Source organism: Nannospalax galili, unplaced genomic scaffold (assembly GCF_000622305.1).
Source record: "Nannospalax galili isolate Female #2095 unplaced genomic scaffold, S.galili_v1.0 scaffold286, whole genome shotgun sequence".
Taxonomy (NCBI): domain Eukaryota; kingdom Metazoa; phylum Chordata; class Mammalia; order Rodentia; family Spalacidae; genus Nannospalax; species Nannospalax galili.
Genome location: NW_008359442.1, coordinates 9,090,201 through 9,110,547, shown reverse-complemented (window position 1 = coordinate 9,110,547; position 20,347 = coordinate 9,090,201). Strand labels below are relative to the sequence as shown.

The 20,347-nt window shown below is 40.8% G+C and overlaps 1 protein-coding gene across 2 annotated transcripts in view; it reads right to left on the bottom strand.

The window, feature by feature from the left end:
* Fshr (follicle stimulating hormone receptor) overlaps positions 1 to 20,347 on the bottom strand; it is a 192,116-nt gene that overhangs the window by 38,188 nt on the left and 133,581 nt on the right. The gene's annotated exons all lie outside the window — the stretch shown is intronic.

Sequence of the window (20,347 nt, the reverse complement as noted above, 5' to 3'; positions counted from 1 at the left end):
CAGGATAATGGAAAGGAACCAGGGAGGTAAAGGAAAAGAAAGAACCTGAAAGAGAGGAACAGTAGGAAACAGGCCTTAATAAGGGAAATATGGATAAAAATTGGGTTAGTTTAAGGGAGGGGGGAGGGAAGGGTATACAAGGAACCTAAGGGATAAAGGGAAAGAAGGAGCTCAAGAGAAATAGGACCATAGGAGAAGGGTATTAGTCAGGGAGAAAGGGGAGAAATGGGGGCACCTTAACTGGGAAAACCATGGTGGAGGGGTAAGACAATTTGAGAGATAAATAATGCCTAGCTAGTTTTGAAAACCAGAGGGAACCATATTACTCCTACAACCTACTGACAAATTATACATAACAGATCAAGAAATATATGTGTAGGTAAGGTTTATCTGAGAAGAACTGGCCCAAGATTTATCTACATGACACGCAGCAAGTAAAAATACCAGACTGGTGGAACTAACCTTCTTGGGTGTTTAACAGACATACTTTGAGGCCTATAATAATTTGGTCAGAGGGACATAGAGGACACTTTTTGCTCCTTGCCTTTCTAGGTCAACTAGTTCCAGGGGACTATGAAATCTCTCAAAATGTCCTATAATGGTGATGTGTCACCTGTCTTCTTGATCAAGGAGGCCGAGGAGACCCCACCAGATGGACTTGAACCAGTATCCAGTCTGTAAAGAGGAGGGTCAACACGGAGGAATCATTTCCTCCATGCTTCCAAGCGAAGCCAACCATGGTCAAGCAGGACCTTTGACTTATTTTCACATAGGCGGAACTGGTAAAAGAAAGGAGCCAGGGGCTCCTCCCATGCCCATGTGACTCCTGAGGAACAGAACCTCAAATGACCTTAAGAGTAAAAATAAATCGGTTTATGTGGACCAGCTGTATGGCCTTAAACACCCAAAAGGGAAGTATAACCAAAGATTAAAGGGGCCAATATAATTTCATAAGAGCCCATATGTATAGCTAATGGCTACATAACAAGAAACAATGCCAGACAGGCGATACCTTCTTTTGAGTTGTTGGCCAGGGTGGCCAAAGGGAAATGGCTGGGGGTGCCAACAATACAGCAGACAGCAGCAGGGATATCAGAGTATAAGGGCTCTAGTAGGGGGAGGGAGGCTATCGGAGGGTGCTATCTGGGAAGTGGGTGTTAAAAAAAATTAAAAAAATTCTTCAAAGCATAAAAATTTGCTCCTTAAAAATTAGTAGATGTGAAAAACATTATCATTGAAATCTACCTGATGACTTTATATCCATGTTCAGATGCCAAGGAGCTCAGAAGGTAACCAACTGTGACTAGTAATAATCAGGTACATAGAGATTAGAAACACATGTGCATCTTAATGTCGAATGTATTAAAAATGAATTTTTCTGCATGAAACCATGATTTTTTTACTACATAGATTTGTGTCTTATAGGGTTTATACTGAGTACAATATTGTATAACTGTATTAATTCAACTATAAACCTAAAAATTTGCAGCCAATTTTGAAAGAGATTCATCTTAGCTCTGGAAATTGTTATTGAATATGTCAATGCTGTTGTAATGAAATGCTTCTTCTAATTATATAGTTATTAAATAAATAATTAAAAATTGTATGAGTATATGAAAGTATTAAGTATTCATTATTTCATTGGTGTGACCATTAAACTTTTTTTACATTAAAAAATAGATAATAAATTAGGGCCCCTGATGTACTCCCAGGATAACTGTATATTGTTTTGCACTTTTCCTTTGTAGCCATTCATCAAAATTCCAAAATTTTGTGTCTATTTATCTACCGACTATTGCTTCAGGCACATTGTAAATGGTGAGGGCAGGATCCATGTTTTCCCTGAAAACCTGACGTTGCAGTAGTTACTAGGACATAGAGGGTGCTTAATGCTTGCCAACCTTTTAAAGCCAGGTAATGTGCTGTGTGGTTTCCAGTAGATAACCACATGAGGAATTATGGACTACCTGTATCATAGCTGATCTGACATTATATGGGTAGTAAATGTGAATGAGTCTGAGTTTTGTGTAACTGAAATGAGGAATCATACTTTTCCAATGAGAGTGACACAAGACCTAAGCCCTGAGCTGATTTCAACAGCAGAAGCTTCTATGCTCATTGTATGGAGTGTCTGCAGGTATCTGCAGAAGCACATTGCAATCTTTAGTCTTCATAGAAACTAAAATGCACAGCAAAGAAGTCTAAAATTATCCAAGTAGTGCTGAGTTTAAGACACTTAAAAAGATCTTTTGACCATCCAGCTGGATAGATTATTGGTTATAATTCTGTAGCTGAGACTCTCTATAACCCCTGATAATGCAGGAAATGGAGTTTGGATGAACACTTAGTTTTCAATTCATTTTTCCCCTCTGATCAATAAATTCATGTCTGATGGAGTCTGGAAGTGGGTAATCAGCTAGGAGCCCTAAGTCTCAATAGGTTTGCTTTGGTCAAATCGTTGTTCACTGCAAAATTATTTTGATTCACTCAACTGTGGTTTATCTTCTAAAACAGTTAAAGGCCTAAGGGCAAAACGTCAGGAAATCTAAGTTCTGAAAATAGGTCTTTCAAAGAAAAGTGACTGGCTCAGAGTTCTCCCCTCCCAATAGCCAGTTACATACCCTGAGCTGATGTTAGTGCTTTTCTTGCCTGATTGCCCTTAATCTTCAGGTCGCAATAATAAAAGTGAGTTTCTCTCCTGTCAGGATGAACTTAGTGGGGTCCTTGCAATTGCTGGGAACCACTCCTACCCCCTCTATCACAGGCTAATGCACTTGTCTTTCACAGGTGACCCTGTGACTCTAAGGCTCCTTGCACTATTAACACTTTCATTTAATCTCCAATAACACTCATGGATTTTGCTTTTTTCTTAACAGGGTCTGTTTGTGTTGCACTGGAATAAGTGCCATCCTCTCAATAAAAAACTCAGTGTGTCCCAAAAAGGAAGCCGGAGTCTGTCTTGACTTCAGTGACCTTGAAGGTGCATCAAGTGACATCTAACACTGGTGAAAGATTCAGGGAATGTCTAGTGATATACAGTACACTATTGATTATAAATGTCTTAAAAGTTCAGAGATGGGAGAAAGAAATATGGGCTGGAGTAGCCAGAAAGACTACTTCTAGGAAGAACAACAAACCAGATGTCTTCTCAGAGAAGATAGAGCTTCTGGCCCGCACTAAGGGTGCTAATTGTGTACAGATGGGTCACAGGAGGAATATGCACGGGTAGAAAGCAGGAGATAAGAAGAAAAGGAGGAGGCAGTATCTCAAGGAAACTTAAAGCTACAGAGAGAAGTGTAGGTTTTGGAAAATCATAGGAAGTCACTTCAGAACGCTGAAAGGAGAGGAAAACTTTGGTTTCTCTGACCAGAGGTGGTTCATGTTCCCATCACCTCCAGCCTTCACAGCACTGATCAGGTCAAACCAATGGGGGGTTGCTGAGAAGCTTCTGTGGACCCTAATACTTAGCTTACCAGACTGAGAAAAATAAGTCAAGAAAAAGGACAAGACTTTCTATGCTAACCAATAATGCAGTTCTTTGTTTTCTACCCCAAATCCACTGTAGTGTGGAATGAACAATGTAGGACTGTGTGACCCAGATCTCTTTGAGTCTAGGACATGAGACAGGCACAGAGCTCAGGCCAGGGCCTGAACAGTCTGTTGGGATGCTTTAGGGAATTTGATATAGGCAAGTTTACAACTACTGATTCAGGATTGGAAATAACTTTAGCAAGTAAGTGAACTAGCAGATAGGGAATCTGCAAATAAAGATCAGGTGTATCCAAAAGGAAAAAAATTGCTTTATGAGCTTGCTGCTGCTGATGTTTCTATTAAGTACAGATCTTATTAACTGGGCATTTGTGTATCAGTAAACAAAGTGGTGAAAGATGATGATGTATGCTTTCTGAGTCATTAAAGATTTGGCTGGGTACAGTATCACAGAACTGTAGTGTTAGATGAAAGAGTATACAAATGCTGTAGTACAATGAGTAGGACCTGAGACACAAGGATAGTAATCCTAGGTAGCTGGATGAGCCAACCCGCTGATTGACCTTTGTAGAATTTCAGTTTCTCTCTGCAAAATGAACGTGCACAAGAAATTATGTGAGTAAGTCAGAAAGCCTCATTTCTTGCCTTCTCAATTTATACCTTCAAAACTGGGACTATTTAACTCTCATATTCAATTCAAATTTTCTCTATGGAAACCAGACTCCTTAGTAAACGTGGGGAATTGAATTAGCACAAGGGCAGTACTTCCAAAAGTTCTGCCCTCTGTGGTTGGCTGAAGACTGTTTTGATCTACTGTCCTAGGTCAGCAATGAGCTTCTGCTTTGGGTCAGGGCATGTAACATTGTCCCAGTGGTACTAGCTCTGGCACTAGAGGGTCTGGGTAAAAGTCCTGGTTTATCACAGAAAGCCTTAGGGGTTAGATGGAATCTCTTAGGACTTAAATCCTTAATCTTACATCCAGGGAAATAGGATTTATCTTACAAGGAAACTTCATATGCTTTCCAAGCAACATGGCTGCTGTGGTCAGGTACCAGCCTTCTATTCTAACTACCACAACCAAGACACTGTTTGATTTCCCACTTCTGCTAGGACCTGCATCCTGCCTCGTGTTTCTCTAGTTCTTTTGGGGTACTGAAATGCTGTTTTCATGTTATGTGGGACATCTATGACATCAGAGTCACAGACCTCACCAGTGTTTCCTAGACCCCTCCTTCTGTCTTTTTCTAACATTCCCTGCTTCCTTTTTTATCCCTGCCTTGATTATCCTTCTTACTTGTCTGATTCTGTTTTGTCCCCAAATCTCGGCCTTTTTGATCAGGATCATACTGTCAGCTGAAATTTGAACAAGTCGAAGAAAATCATAACGAAGGGACAAAAGGACAGACAACTTACACATTTTAAAAAAACAAATGAGGGGGCTGGAGACATGGCTCAGTGGTTAAGAGCACTGGCTGCTCTTACAGAAGACCCAGGTTTGAGTCCCAGCACCCACATAGCAGCTAACAACCATCAGTAACTTCAGTTCCAGGGGATCTGACGCCCTCTTCTGACCTCCGGGGCATTGCATGACATGGGCACACTTACATACATGCAGGCAATACACTCATACACATAAAATAAAAATAATAAATAAAAATTTAAAAGACATGTGACTCTGTGATGATAAGTGACCAACAGAAATAGTGTTAGAAAGCAGATATTTTCAAACTACACACATTTGTTTTGTTTCTTTAAGGGAAAACGAGGGCTGCAATAGCATTTGAAAAAAAATCTATGTTGTGAAGGGAGTTTTAGGAAAAACATATGCATGCAAATGGTTATTTTACTGATGAAAACGATGTATATCATCATATGTGAAAACTCTCATATTGCCTATCTTAAAAATAAGAAAATAACATTTTTTTCTAAGCAGATAACTTTTTCCATGGGATTTTGGATCTTTTCATGAAAAAACATAAAAATATAACAACTCCCAAGACAATTTGAAAGAACATCTGATTGACGTTAGGGAAGAAAATTTACTAGCTGAATTTTGTAAAAATATTTGCATAAAAGAAGTATAAGCTTGAGCACTAAGTCTGATAATCCAGGGACTATAATTATGTAGTTCTTCTCCTACTGGATCTGCTTATTTTAGTGGTTTTATTTTTGTTTTTGACAGTCACTAAAAATCTAGTATTGATATGACCCATGAATTGCTTTTCTCAGTGTTAAACTAAGGATTAGAAAAATAACAAAACACACGACAGTACTTTCTTTAAAGTATTATATTTAGTGAATACAAAAGAAACTTTTGTGTCATATAAAATATTATATAAGAGAAGATAAAATGTGGAAATATATTATTTATTCATTTTGATTTTGACCCTCATTATTTTTGCATGTTTAGAATGTATAAAATACTGGGGTTGTATGTATATTTACTTTTATAAATAAATTAGCTTATTTTGGAATATATGTGTAATTTGGGGGTGGGAGGTTAGGATAAAGAATTAGGACCACACAATCCATCATGTAGGGTTCTTAGTTTGGAAAGAGCAACCTGTAATTCTATAGAGTAGCCAAGTGGAAATGGTAATAGATTTGTCCTGTGATGCTCTGGAAAGTAGTTATAGGATTTATAACAATAATGGTCAACATTTATTGAACACTTCCTATGAACCAGGTACCACACCAAGCACTTATCATTGATTATTTTATTTATTCTTCTCCATCACCTTAGGAGGCAGGCATTACCATATTTAGAGTTAAGGACTGAGAGAAGACGAGGAACTTTTTCAAAGCCACATAAGAGGAAGCTGAGCTGGAGTTTGGACTAGGCCTTTCTGAATCTAAAGCTTGTATGTTTATGGTGATTGGTCCTCATAATGAGAGATCTTCATTATGATAGATGCCTTCCAGAAGAATAGCTTGGATTGCTGAGTTCTTGCTTTCCTTCCTCAGCAATGTGTCCAAATGTGAAAAGTTTCTTCATCAGGGGGAACTGGAATGTGCTCTCTAAGATGTCCTCCCTCTTAGAAGCACTATTTCTAGAGGACAGAAATACTTTGTTTTAAAATGAAAGGCTACAGTGGTTAAATAAAAAGGGGGTGAGGGTGGACCAGGTTAATAGGGTCAGGCTGTTTCTCTTTGCAGGAATCTCAGAGTCCTTCCCATTCATTTTACATGACTAAGAGAGGGAAAACATATGCTAGCTTTCTTTCCTAAACTACATTAATCCTATACTACCTCTTTTAAACTCTCAAGTTTAGTGTTGTTCTAGTTTGTTTCTCCATTGCAGTGACAAAATACTCTGACCAATACCAGCTTGGGGAGGAAAGGGTTTATTTGACTTAACATTTCCTGGGCCACAATTCATCAGGGAGCCCAAGAAACTCAGGGCAGGAACATGGAGGCAGGTGCTGGAGTATAGACCATGGAGGAATTCTCCTTACTGGCTTGCTCCCCTGGTTCAAGCTCAGCCTTCTTTCTTACACAATACAGAACAACCTGTCCAGGGGTGGCACCACCAACAGTGGGCTGGGCCCTCCCACATCATTAAAAAAATCAAGAAAAATACCCCACAGACATGGCCACAGTCAGTTTAATGGAGACAATTCCCCAATTGAGGCTCCCTCAATTCAGGTGTGTCAAGTTGACAACTAAAGTTATCCAGCATAGCTATGTCCTAGCAGAAGCTAAACCATTTCTATTAATTTCTTTAAATACAGATTAATTGTTAAAATGCCATTAATATGAGGACATATTTGACAAATCTCTCTTGTGCAGAATATTTTATTATGAAGTCCTTCCATTCCTCTATCAGAACCTATATAGTACAGAAAAATAGACCTGCACTGGAGAGGGCAGACTCACAAGTGAACTTAGAGTCAATTTCTATCAGCACTTTCAGACATTTTAGGATGGAGTCCTCTAGACTGTGATCAAGATAGTTAAGGCAGGAGAGTCTGCAAAGTCAACTACAGTTGTAAAGACTATCAACTTCAGGAAGGAACTATGCTTCTAGCATAGCAATCTACCCACGATTGTGTTGATTGAGGTTAAAAAGTAAACCATGAAAAACTGAATCAAAAGAATTAACCTGAGCAAAAAATCCTTGACAAATTGGCCTATTTATAAGATGATGATGATGGTGGTGATGATGATGATGATGGACTGCCTACAGCTTTTGCTGTTGATGTCACTTGTCTTTTTATGTAGGGCATGCTATAGGGTACTTGCATGGCTAGGACAGATCTTGGTGCAACCAGAAATCACAGAGTTTTTCCTGACAGAAGAGATGCTACATTATAGGTATCTGGAAATATCTCACACATATTGGTCATGAAAAGTAAATGAAAAACAAAATTTGGGAGATATTTTTTGAGAAGAGCATCTGTGGGCAGCTTTGAGATTTTCCCTCCTTGCCATCTTATGGTACCAAAGGTGTGAGCTGCTTGCTGTTCCACTTAGGTTCAAAGAAAGACTTTAAAAAGTACATGTGGCTATGCACATGATTTATACAGCAATAAAGAGACATCAAGCTGCTGCTACATCAGAGCTTCATATCTACTGGCTTGTGTTCATAGTGCTGGAAAGTGTTATGCATGCTACCACAGGAAAAAATAATTACCAACCATACCCAGCCGTGAATTCTATGAGCTATAATAATTGGCCTTGCAAGATATGCCTGCTGGTGCAATACTAGCATGAATATTATGGGAGTAACCAACCACTCTGTAATTGGATTTAAGGTACACTTCATAGCATGGAGCCCAAACCTGACAATATCAGGTGTAGGAACCTGAAGATAGACAGGTCACAGGACACAGGGAAGAGCCTAATATTAGTTTTCTATTAAATAGTTATCATATTAAATAGACTCCTAATGACTTATTGTTATCTCTATTATATATATATAATAGAGTATATTAAATTGATCAGGGGTGGTAATAGGAGGTAAAGATGGGGAGGTCATCTAAATATCATCAAATTATATTGTATGAAAATTGAAAAAATTCAATAAAAATGTTTTTTAAAAAGAACATGTGGCAAATTTCATAGACTGTATCTGACTTGGACCAGCATAAGAAACTTCCCATGGTGGCCATGGGCCAGACTGCTGCTATGGGGAGGGAGGTGAACGCCTAGGAACTGGGTACATGAGTCAAAATCCTGTGATTTTTTTCTCTTACAAGAAAGTTCATAGAAGTAATGATACGTTGTCACCTTTGCAGCACCTTTGACTGACTAAGCTCCTTCATATTATCTTGTTTGGCTGTGCAGCTTCTAAAGTCAGCATATTTGTAATTCGTATTTTTACAGTTATGAGAGACATGATTTATAGGAGGTAAATGTCTTGTTCAAAGTTAAAGTTCTAGACTTGAACCAGAAAGAATAATTGTTAAACTCATCTTCCATGTGCCTACATGCTGTGTACCACTGGAAATGCCTTATTTGAATTAAGGTCATTGAATCCAGTGAAGAAGATTCTGTTATTAGATCTATTTTACAGATAAGGAAATGGACTCAGGGAGTTCAAGGTGACTTGTCTGAAAGAAAGTGAAAGATACAGCATCTGAATCTAGGCTTCTCAGGTCCTACTCTCTCCATTATGTTCTCATTATACTTCACTGGCTACATAAGAACTTTGAAAGTCTAAATATCACTCTGATTAGATTCACAGCTAATTGTGTTGCCAAATGGAAACCTTGGGGACCTTCTTGAATGTTGAAATAAGAATATCTTTAATCAAACTACCAATCTGTGGCAAGCAGTTACTTTTACATTACATTTGGGAGTCACAAAAGAGTTAATATTTTAAACAGTTTGCATACCCTTTCTCACAGCTCCTTTTCCATATAAATTATTTAGAAAGCTATTTCTTAGGTACACTTCAACTTTACACAGATGGATGATCACAAATTCCAAATGGCAAACATATTATTGAGGTGTCAATGTGTTCTGAGCACTGGACAGATTAACATTGGCTTCCTCTGCATCTACACATCCTTGACTGTGGGATGAACTGGATAAAAGACATTGCTGGCTTCAGTTCTTTAGTCCAAATGATCTATAATCTCTGAGTTTCAAAGTCCTCATCTGTGAACTGGGAAAAGTACCTACATCACTGTTTTGGCAAAGTGGAAAGTGAGAAATTGTGGGAACAAAATGGCCACTTGATACCCCGCCATACAACACATGCTCAATAAGAATTCTTTTTGGGCTTGTTTGTTTGAACTTGATGGTAAGTCCCTAGTACTGAAGACATCACACACATTGTTCATAGATCATGAAGAAATCATGTTGACACTGACTAGGAAGCTTTCTGCCTACTGGGTAATTATAGTAATACTGGAAAGTTTTATGCAGCTTGTTGGGGAAAAATTAATCAACAGTTTTACCCAGCTGTAACCTTGTGAACTGTAATAATGATGGGTACAGAAAGATATGCTCATGGGTGAAATAGTGGCACAAATGTTATGGGGGTAACCAACTGCTTTCTGACTGGATTTGAGGTCCACGCCACAGGAGGAAACACACGCCTGGTACTTTAAATATTGACAAGAATAAATATGGTTGGGGAGCTCAGAAGCTCAAAGGGTGAACCTACTACTTCAATTCTGATAAATGGAAATAGTATCAAATAACTCTCTAAATTCATACTTCTCTCCCTGTAGAGTAGTGCATCTCTCAAACCTCATCAGAGAAGTTTTTTTGTGTAGTATGGTGGTTAACACAGAAATTCACAGCTGGTCAAAGTGCAGAGAATAAATGTCAGTGTAGTGCTCAGCCACAATGGAACATCTATATGACACCCCTCCGTAAGGCTTATGGTCCATTGCAGAAGTGGGGGCAGAAAGATTGTAAAGGCCAGAGATCAGGGAGAACTAAAGTGAAACAATGTCTTCTGGACACGACAGGACCATTACACTCATGACCTTAGAGCAATTGTAGTTGCCTTCATAAGACCTGCACAAGATCAAGCCAGTCAACATCCTAGCATAGATTGGGAAGGGCCTCATGAGACCCACCACCTGAAGAGTTATGGATAGTTGATTCTGTCTCAGCAGGGAGAGTCCATTTTCCTTAAGGATGTGGCTTCTGGTAGACTGACAATGCTCCAGTAGATGGTCCAACACCACAAATGGTCAGTGGACTATTACATTTTTTAAAAAGACACCAATGTGAGGAGGATAGAGGAGTAGATGTGGATCTTGTAGGAGTTAGGAGGAAGAGTAGAAGGTGAATATGATAAAAAATATTGCAAGACCTTCTTAAAGAATTGATAAAACCATTAATAAGTAAAAAAGGAATTTCCCTTGTGTAAATTTTGACATTGGTCAATTCAGTCATTATCTCTGAACCTCAAGCTTCCATCTGAGATATGATACCCTCCCTTAATACTCCACAGGGCTATCATGAGACTAAATTAATTAATGTAAAGCAAAAGTGCATTCTAAAGTACGATTTCTGTAAGCCACTCCAACGACTCCAGGAATGCTTCCTGACTTTGAAAAGCTGCCCTTCTGTTCCATCTTTTGCCTTCCCTTTTTTACATGGGAGATGGGACAGCTATTTTTCTTTCCAAGGAAAATAGTATTCTTTTTCATCTTTTCATTGGTATCTGTGCATGGTGTGCCTGTTTGTATGTGTACATGCCCACATGCATGTACATGTGTGTAACATGCACATGTGGGTATGTAGAGACCTGGGGTTGATGCCAGGAATATTTTTTATTTATTCTCCCACCTTATTCTTTTGAGGCAGGGTCTCTTAATCAAACCCAGGGTCTGCTAGCCATATTGTTCCTGAAATTCCCTGTTTCCATCTTCCAGAGCTGAAATTCCTGCTGAGACACTATGCCAAATTGCCATTTATGTGGCATGATGGTAAGCTTCAGTCGTCAATTTGTTGATTTAACATAGAATCACATAGGAAGAGAATCTCAATGAAGGACTGTCTATATTGTGTTGGCCCATGGGCATATCTATAGGGGATAGTCTTAATTTAGTTAAGAAGATCCAGCCCAGTATAGGGGACAACAATTCATTGGCAGTGGACCCTAAACTTTATAAGAGTGAGAAATCAAGCTGAGCATAAGCAAGTTAGCAAGTCAGTGTGTATGCCTTGATTTCTCTCTGCTCTTGACTTTGAATGTGGTGTGACTAGCTAGCTGTTTGAAGTTTCTGCCTTAACTTCCCCATAATGATGGACTGACTGTAACTTGGAATTGTGAACTGAAATAAACCCTTTCACTCCTAACGTGCTTTGTATCAGGGTATTTTACCACAGCAACAGAAATGTAAATAGAACATAGGGCTTCTGGGGACCTGAACTCTGGTCCTCTTGTTTGTGTTTTCAGTACTTTAATAGCCGAGCCATCCCCCCCCCCAGTCCCTGCTCCTTCTCTCTATTTTTCTTTATGCTTGGGGGAGGGATCTTGTTGTTTGCCTATAGTTCTCCCATGCCAGGTCAAAGCTGGAAACTGGTTCTTGGATCTCCTGTAAAGAAAAGAGATTTTCTTTGTTGTCTGGTGATCTCCAGGCAGCTCTAGTGATCTGGTCCTTGGTAGGGAGATGGTGAGTGGAGTTTGCAAGAAGGTTGCCTAGACACTTCTCTCTTAGGCCTACAGACCATCTGCTCTCTCCTCCTGGAAATTCTGTCTCTACATCCTAGTTGGGTGAGAGAGGAGCTCACTGACTGTTGAACTAGGTAATATTGTGGGTTGATCACTGTGGGTGAGTTTGTGGTTAAACTGCGATGGAACATTTTTGTGATGTCTGCTGAAGACGAGACTATTCCCCCTCAGAGCGTTTATCACTTCTGGGTTCACACTCTGCAAAGCCCCAGGATATTTCTCTAAAAACAGCAGCTGCTTCCCTTTCAGCACAAAAACAGAAAGCTTCCATGCAAGGCCCACATTCTTAGTAAGGACCTACTGTGTGCTGATCTTGGCTCTGCACAGACACAGAGATGACTAGGACTCAGTGTTTGCTCTAGACAGGGTATAACTGTAATCCTGGGCTGGCATCTCCTGGCAATTCATTGCTCCCTTGCCCTGGGCCAACCCATCCAGTCTGGGGATCTGTTCTTCCTACAGACATGCCCTCAGAGAGGACACATCCTTTCCAGGTGGACAAGGCAAGGGTTTGGGAGCCTCCTGGACATGTAGGTAGAACATGCCTGTTCTAGGCACTCACAGCCTAACACACAGCCTGAAAGTTAAGACAGATGACATGAGTGAGCATATGGAAGCAAGGAGAAAATAGCATAGCTCTCCTCCAACAAGTATCACAAACGAGGTAAACCTGCCAGTGAGCCTGGATCACAGCCAGGCTTCTCTAAAAGAGAAATGAGCCTCTCTTTCTTATTCCCTTCTTCCTTCCTTTCCTCTACTTCCTCCTTCCTGCTTCCTTCCCTCATCAGCTCTGCTCTTATGTACTGAGGGAATGGCTCCTTCCTTATTGAGAATATAGCACTGTAGAAAACTTGGTTCCCAGCTGGGGGTTGTAGAGGAAAGAAGGAATAAAAGAAAGAAGGAAGAGAGGAGGGCAGAGAGGAAAAGAGGGAAGGAATTCACTTTTAGGACTGTTATTTTTTTCCACATGCTGCCTACCCTTGCTCCTCTGCTCCATCCCTATGGAGATGGTGGCTTTTAATGGATGGCCTCTCCTAGGGTCAACTTCAAGTCTAAAAGTATCTACAGGGACATTGCCAGCACCAAGGCTGCAGTACTAGAGTAAGAGGCAGCAGTTTATTTCCTGTGGGGTGAGGCTTTGCCTGCTGCCCTTTCATATTCTACTGTGAAAGCTGTCTCTGGTTCTGCTTACGTCTGAATCAGGCCTTCCGGGCCAGCTCCGATGACTGCTGGGTGCCGTTGGCCTCTTAAGGCCTGCCCCCCACAGTCAGGGCCTCTTAGGCTCTGCTGAGATGGTTGTGCTTATTTGTGAGGGACCAAAGTGGCCCTATTGCATCCTATGACTATCCTTTAGCACCAGGAGCTAAGCTCCAGCTGGTTGAAGTTTTAGTGCACCTCCAAGATCATGGCATTTATGGGGTTGTTTGAAGCCCAGGAAAGTGGTACTTCATCTGGAGGTGAGGGGTCTGTCAGATGCTGACTTTTCTTCTCTTATTGATGGACTCCCTTTTTCTGAATTTGGGACCAGCAGGAACCATGAGAGCCCTAGATTTGTGACACTTATAGCTCTGGAAGCAAGTACTTAAGTTCTGAAAGAGGTCTTAGGGGATTTGGTGATATTTTCCCCTATGACCAGTCTCAGGGAGCATATTTTGTTCTGTTTTTCAGATGAAGAAACATGAAGGGATTAGAGCACCACTGTCTTGTGGGAGAGGGAAAGCAGACTAGCAATGACAAGGAAGCAGGGGATGAGCTGCACTCAGCTAATCTGACACTTGAGCCCATGGAATCCTGCTGTGGGCCTGTCCTTGTATGTAGCGAGGAGAGAGATACCAGTCCTACTTCAGAATTAATGTGGTGAGCATGGACCTCACAAGAAGAACTACCCTGAGCAAGTGTACGGAGTACTTGCTACACAGTCTATGCACGGTTGAGGTAAATGGTTAACAATGTACTATTTGAGTGGATGCTGTAAGACGTTTCTGTCTTTGAAAGCCCCTAGATCTGGCAGGCCAACATTATCAGTTCTGGATTTACTATCTCCATTTCCAAATTCTTCTTTTAAAAATGCAAATTATGAGGGCTGTGAATATGTCTCAGTTGGCAAATTGCCTGCTGTGTGAGCATGAGGACCCAAGTTGTACATTAAAGCTGGGCATGATGGTACATGTCTATAACCCTAGGGCTAGGCATGTGTGTGTGTGTGTGTGTGTGTGTGTGTGTAGAGCTCACTGGGCAGCCAGTCTAGCCAATTGATGAACTCTGGGTACAGTGAGAGACCTTGTCTCAAAAGTTAAGGTAGAGAGTGGTAGATGAGTATACCAGGCATCGATCTCTGGCCTCCACACACACAAACATGCATATGCATATATCACTTGTTCCTACACTACATATCCCTACATTGCACACACATAAACACAGACATACAAAAATGCTAATTACCCTGGAAAGAAGAATGTCAGGACCTGAGCATATCGCTATAAACTGCTGGATCAAATGATTTCCTTCCTGATAGAAAAGGCATGAGCTTCTTGCAGAAAGCATTTTGAAATTGGAGGCAAGGTTAACTTCATGTAAACATTGCCATCCTTACAATCACAATGAGGCCTTCCTTGCCCCTTTGGAACTGGCATGCTTCGATGGAAACCTCACCTTGAACAAGAATGTTCCAGAGGGCACATTTGGCTATATTTTCCTGGAGCTGACAATGCTAAGAAAAGTTGAATTTTCTAGACAGGTTACTGATAAATGAAGCAACTGTGTAATCTCCATTGTTCCCAAGCATCTTCATTGTCATGGTAACATCCTTAGATACAACACTGACATTAGGGAGATGTCTAATCATTTCATCCCTAAAAATCAAAGCCCCTGTGTAAGATGGCTAGATTACTGAGAAGTGCCATCTGCAGCACAGCCATATTGGGGAGCAGGGGGCAGGCATTGGGGTGACAAGGTCAGTGAACCCAAATCACCACAACCACATGTATCCTTATCTGACCCAAAGATCAATCATAGGCCAGTGATTCTTGACTTTCTACTGTTGTCATTGTTGCTCTACCTCCGGCTTATGGCAACTGGCTTTGAGCAGGCCTCCCTTGAATACAGCTGCTGTTCTAGTTTGTTTCTCCATTGCTGTGACAAACTACTCTGACCAATACCAACTTGGGGAGGAAAGAATTTATTTGGCTTACACCTCCCTGGTCACAATTCTTCAGGGAGCCCAGGACAGGAACCTGGAGGCAGGAGCTGAAGCACAGGCCATGGAAGAATGTTAATTACTGGCTTGCCCCTGGCCTGTGCTCAAACTGCTTTTTTATATAATACCAGACCACCTGCCCAGGGGTGGCATCACCCACCGTGGGCTGGGCCCTCCCGTATCACTCAACAACCAAGAAAATACCCCACCGACATGGCCACAGACCAGTCCAATGGAGGTAAGTCCCCAATTGAGGCTTCTTCTACCCAGGTGTGTCAAGTTGGCAACTAAAGCTATCCAGCACAGTTGGTATAGGTCATTCTACAATGGAAATCACCACCAAGTCCATCTGCTGTTCAAGATTCTTGGATAGCTTATTCTTTTGTACTATGTTAGGGCTAACTCCCTGCCTTAGTTTCTGTATTAGTTACTTTTCTGTTGCTCTGATAGAAACACTGACCCGAGAAACTTATAGAAAGAAGAATTTATTTGAGCTTACGGTTCCAGGGGAATTACAGTCCGTCATGGCGGTGAGGCATGGTGGCTGGAGGTGGCTGGAGCAGGAGCAGCAGAAGTGAAGCTCTCACATCATCATGCAGGTACAGGAAGCAAGAAAGCAACTGGCAATCTGGCAAGGCTTAAGAACTCTCTAAGCCTACCCCCAGTGATGTGCTTCCTCCAGGATAGCCACACCTTCTAAAACCTCCCAAAACAGTGCCATCATCTGGGGACAAAGTGTCCAAATACTTGGAGCCTATGGGGGACATTTGCATTCAAACCAGCACAGTTTCTCTTCCAATTTTTCCCACCCGCATCTATTTATATCTGGTCACAATCCTTTTTTTGGTTGGGTTCAGTTTCGACCCATCCTCCGCTTACTTCATGATCTTTCCACATTTAATTTTTTTGATTGTTTCTTCTTCTCATGGAAAAATTATTCTCTTTTTCTTTCTCACTCATGTGTTCCCCATGTCCCAAAGACTCATTCATGACCAGTATGGCCTGGGGCACTGGGCCAGTCCTCTTATGCATGACCAATGCCACACAGCTCTACAGACAATGTTATTTTCAGGAGTTAATGGACAATAGGTTTCTCCCCATAGAATTGAGCTCCTTGAAGTGAGGATGATCCCTATCCCTAGGTTTCTCCTATACCTTGCATAGGGCTGTCCACTCTATGCAGTTTTCAGCCACCCTTCCCTAAACATTGCTTCCTCTGATATATATATATATTATACATATATTTATTTAATATATATATGATGGTGTTATAAAATATATAATATGGTGGTGTTATCTAATATATAATCATTGCCTGATTTCGTTCAACTTTGGCTTCCTAATGAGAATGTGTGCTCTATGAAGGCAGAGGCTTCATCTGTCCTGTTATGTTTTGTGTGCATAAGAAAATCTTGGATATAGTATATCCTCATTTATGAATTACTGAATGAGTTCTTACTGATTGTACAATTCACATCCCTAATGATGAAATGTATATGGAGAAGGAGCAGTCCTTATACCATGCATATAGTAGCCATAGATTCTAAAATAGAGACTTTGTGTGACTCTTTCCCTTGCCACGTTAGAGAGGTAAACATGGCTGAGGACCAAAAGAATCAAGCTATCCATTCTGTAGGAACATTGCAAATTCCTGTCAGAAAAGCCCTGTAACCAAGGTTTGGGGAGAAACAGCCTGCATTGCTGAGGGGAGTCCTCATAAGGAGTTTTCTGGAATTGTTCTCACCTGTAGAAAGTAGTTGGCCTGGAAGCCATTATAAGGCATCTTAGAGGAGGTCTAATGGCTCATATCTGAGTGCAAGATGGTTTTCAGTGGTGGTTTGGGGATGGGGTAGTGTGACATGTTACTAAAATGGAATTATGGTTTAATGAGTTGCAAAGAGCAACACACAACTGTCTGAGAATTATGCTAGCAGGATGCAAAGGCAAGAGAATATTATATAAACCTTATTTACAGATCAATAGATAATCTTTAACACACAAAAGTTCAGCCCCAGGAAGGCAGAGCAGTAAAAAAAAAAAGAAATATTGCCTTCAAATACAATATTGAGTTAAAAAAATCCATTCAGATGAATCCTTTGAAGCATATTCTTCTAGCTAAAGAACTTTTCTTTATTTATGAGCTTTTTCCTTAACTACTCCAGCTTCCTCTGTGAAGCAGGAAGGCACTGATGAAGAGGGCTGATTTCTAGTGTCTTACATTCTGTGCTATCAAATGAACAACATGCAATAGAATCCACACGGACAACTTCAGAACAACATTTCTAAGTATGTGTGTGTAGCAATTAGGGGGCTCGAGTCAAATCGCATCTCATCCCTACCCTCTTGTAATCTCTTGATAGTCATGGCTCTGATGCTAAATATTTATCCTGGCTTAAAAAAGCAAAAAAAAAAAAAAACGACAACAACATTGACAAAAATCTAAAGAACAACTAAGTCGTACTCATCACTCCTGGATTTCTTTATCTTATCCATTTTGTGCCTTTCCTTTGTCTTGAAGCAAGTTTTCATTATCCCCCAAAATATGTGAAATTATCTATCTCTACTTGGCTGCTGAATCATGAAGTTATATGACTGCTATTCTGACACAAACAGACATGAAAGAAGATGTTCTGTGGACTAAGCTGTGTCCCTTCCCCAGGTCATTTGTTGATGTCCTAATCCTTATAGTGACTGTATTTGGAGATAAGCTATTTAGAAGACAATGGAGTTTATGGTAAGGTGATGTAAGTGATACCATATTCCTAAAGGCTTAGTGTCTCTGTGAGAAGTGACATCAGAGGCTTATGCTCATTCTTCTCGATTGAGTGCATGCCCCCCCTTTCTGCCATCTGAGGATGAGGGAAAAGGAGATCATCTGAAAGTCGGGAAGAGATCCCTTATTAGGGACCTAATCTGCCAGTGTTGTGATCTTGGACATCCCAGCCTCCAGACTGTCTGAAATAAGCCTCTTTTATTTAAGCCACCCTGCCTGTGGAATTTTGCTACAGTTGCCTGAGCTGACCAATAAGAATGGGAGCTTAATTGAACATTGTTTCCCTGATAGACTCTTTTGGATGAGAAGACCCACTGTGCATTTGTGTGAACTGCCTTAGTAGTTTGGAGAACCTTTCAAATCTGAGCTACAATTTGAGCCCTGAATAGCTGTATCGCTATTTGAAATACTGTTGGAGGGCAGAGTTGTTCAAATCCCAAGGATGCAATGTACCTCATGCTGGGGAGGTGTGCACAACTGGAAAGATATAGCAAGTGCAAGGGATCAAAAGGCTTAGTATATATGACTCTCAAATTCCAATGGGGGAGCCATAGGGCTCTAGATGTGGAAATATTCTGTACAGTGCATAATTATGTAACTATTATGTACTGGGTGTTTATGTTCCCCCAAATTGATATGTAGGAACCCCAAATCAGTGTGACCTTATGAAAGGTGTAGGCATGGGATCTTTTCTTCTTTGTTTGTGCCTTTCTTTTTTCCATGCACCTAAGCAAGGTCATCTGAGGACATATGAGAAAACTATTGTCTATATATCTGGAAGAGAACCCTCTCCAAAAACCATGGAATACCTTATGTCAGTCAGACTTCCAGCCTCCAGACAACTGAGGAATACATTTGTGGTTTGAGCTATCCAGGCTATGGTATTCTGTTCTAACAGTGTAAACTAAGACAGTAGCATTTTCTTGTGTTTTTGTTAGTAAAATAATCTCTTCCAATTTCTTGTTAGTTATTTTCTTTCCTCAGACAGCAAGTTTAAAATGCTCTGAGAAATAATCTTCCAAAACGCAGTGTGGCTAGAATCATTGGCCTCTGTCAGCTTGACACAAACGAGTCACCTGGGAAGAGGGAACCTCAGTTGAGGAATTTCTATCAGTTTGGCCTGTGGACATGTCTGTGAGACAGTTTCTTAATAGCTAATTGATATAGGAGGGCCCAGCTAACTGTGGGTGGTGCCATCCCTGGGCACGTGGACCTGCACTGTGTAAGCAAGACAGCTGATTGCAAGCCAGTAGGAAAGGAACCCGGGAAGCAGCATTCCTCTACGATCTCTGCTCCAGTTCTTGGTTTCGCTCAGCGACAGAACGTCACTTAGAAGTGTAAGGTGATAAACCCTTTCCTCCCCAAGTTGGTTTTGGTCAGTGTTTTATCACAGAAACAGAAAGCTAACTAGGACAAGGCTCATATAAGCCATGTGCAGCTCAGAAGTCCAATGACTGGTATAGGATTTCTCAACTAGCAAATGATGGACTCATGATGAGGCTCTAGATTGTCTGATTCTGTGGCTCGTGTTTTTTCTGTTTCACCTATTTTCTCCTCTGTCATATGCCTAACTAGGTTAGTCTCTGCAAAGAACATAACAAAATTTCTGTCCCCAGTGAACACATTTCCCTTAGAGAGGCAAGACCCCAAAGCTTAAACTTAGGAGTGATTATAATCTTAATCTTTGAACAGGACTGGCTATAAAATTTGTGAGGTGCAGTATAAAGTGAAAATCTCAGGGCCTCTAGTTTAAAAATGCTTAAACACATGGGCCTTTCAAGATGGCAACGGTAGACAATGAAAGTGCATGTGAGGCCCTCTGAGCTCAAGGATGTGTTCAATGCATATGCTGAGTACCCATGATGCTGTCCTTCCTCTGACATGAACTCAGGAACATCCAATCTTCTTTCTTTTCTAGCCCTTTTCTTTGGACTCCTGTCAGAGAGCAGGAGTGTCAGGACAGATGGACTCTCATTTGCTAAATCTGGTTCATCAGTTCCTACTCAGAGAGCTGAGCCTCACAGTGGCCCAGTATCCCCTGTTATCCTTGCTAACTCTAGTTCCCAGGGACCAAAATTTAGGGACAGAGAATACCATAAGCAGCTAATGCTTATTGGACATCTATAATGACAGCACTGAGAAGAATTTTTTACACATTTTAATAGATGCAAAAGTAACCTTATGCTTATTTTCCTTTCTTATATCTGTAGCTCTATATTATGATTTCAGCCTCAATTATCAAGAAGTG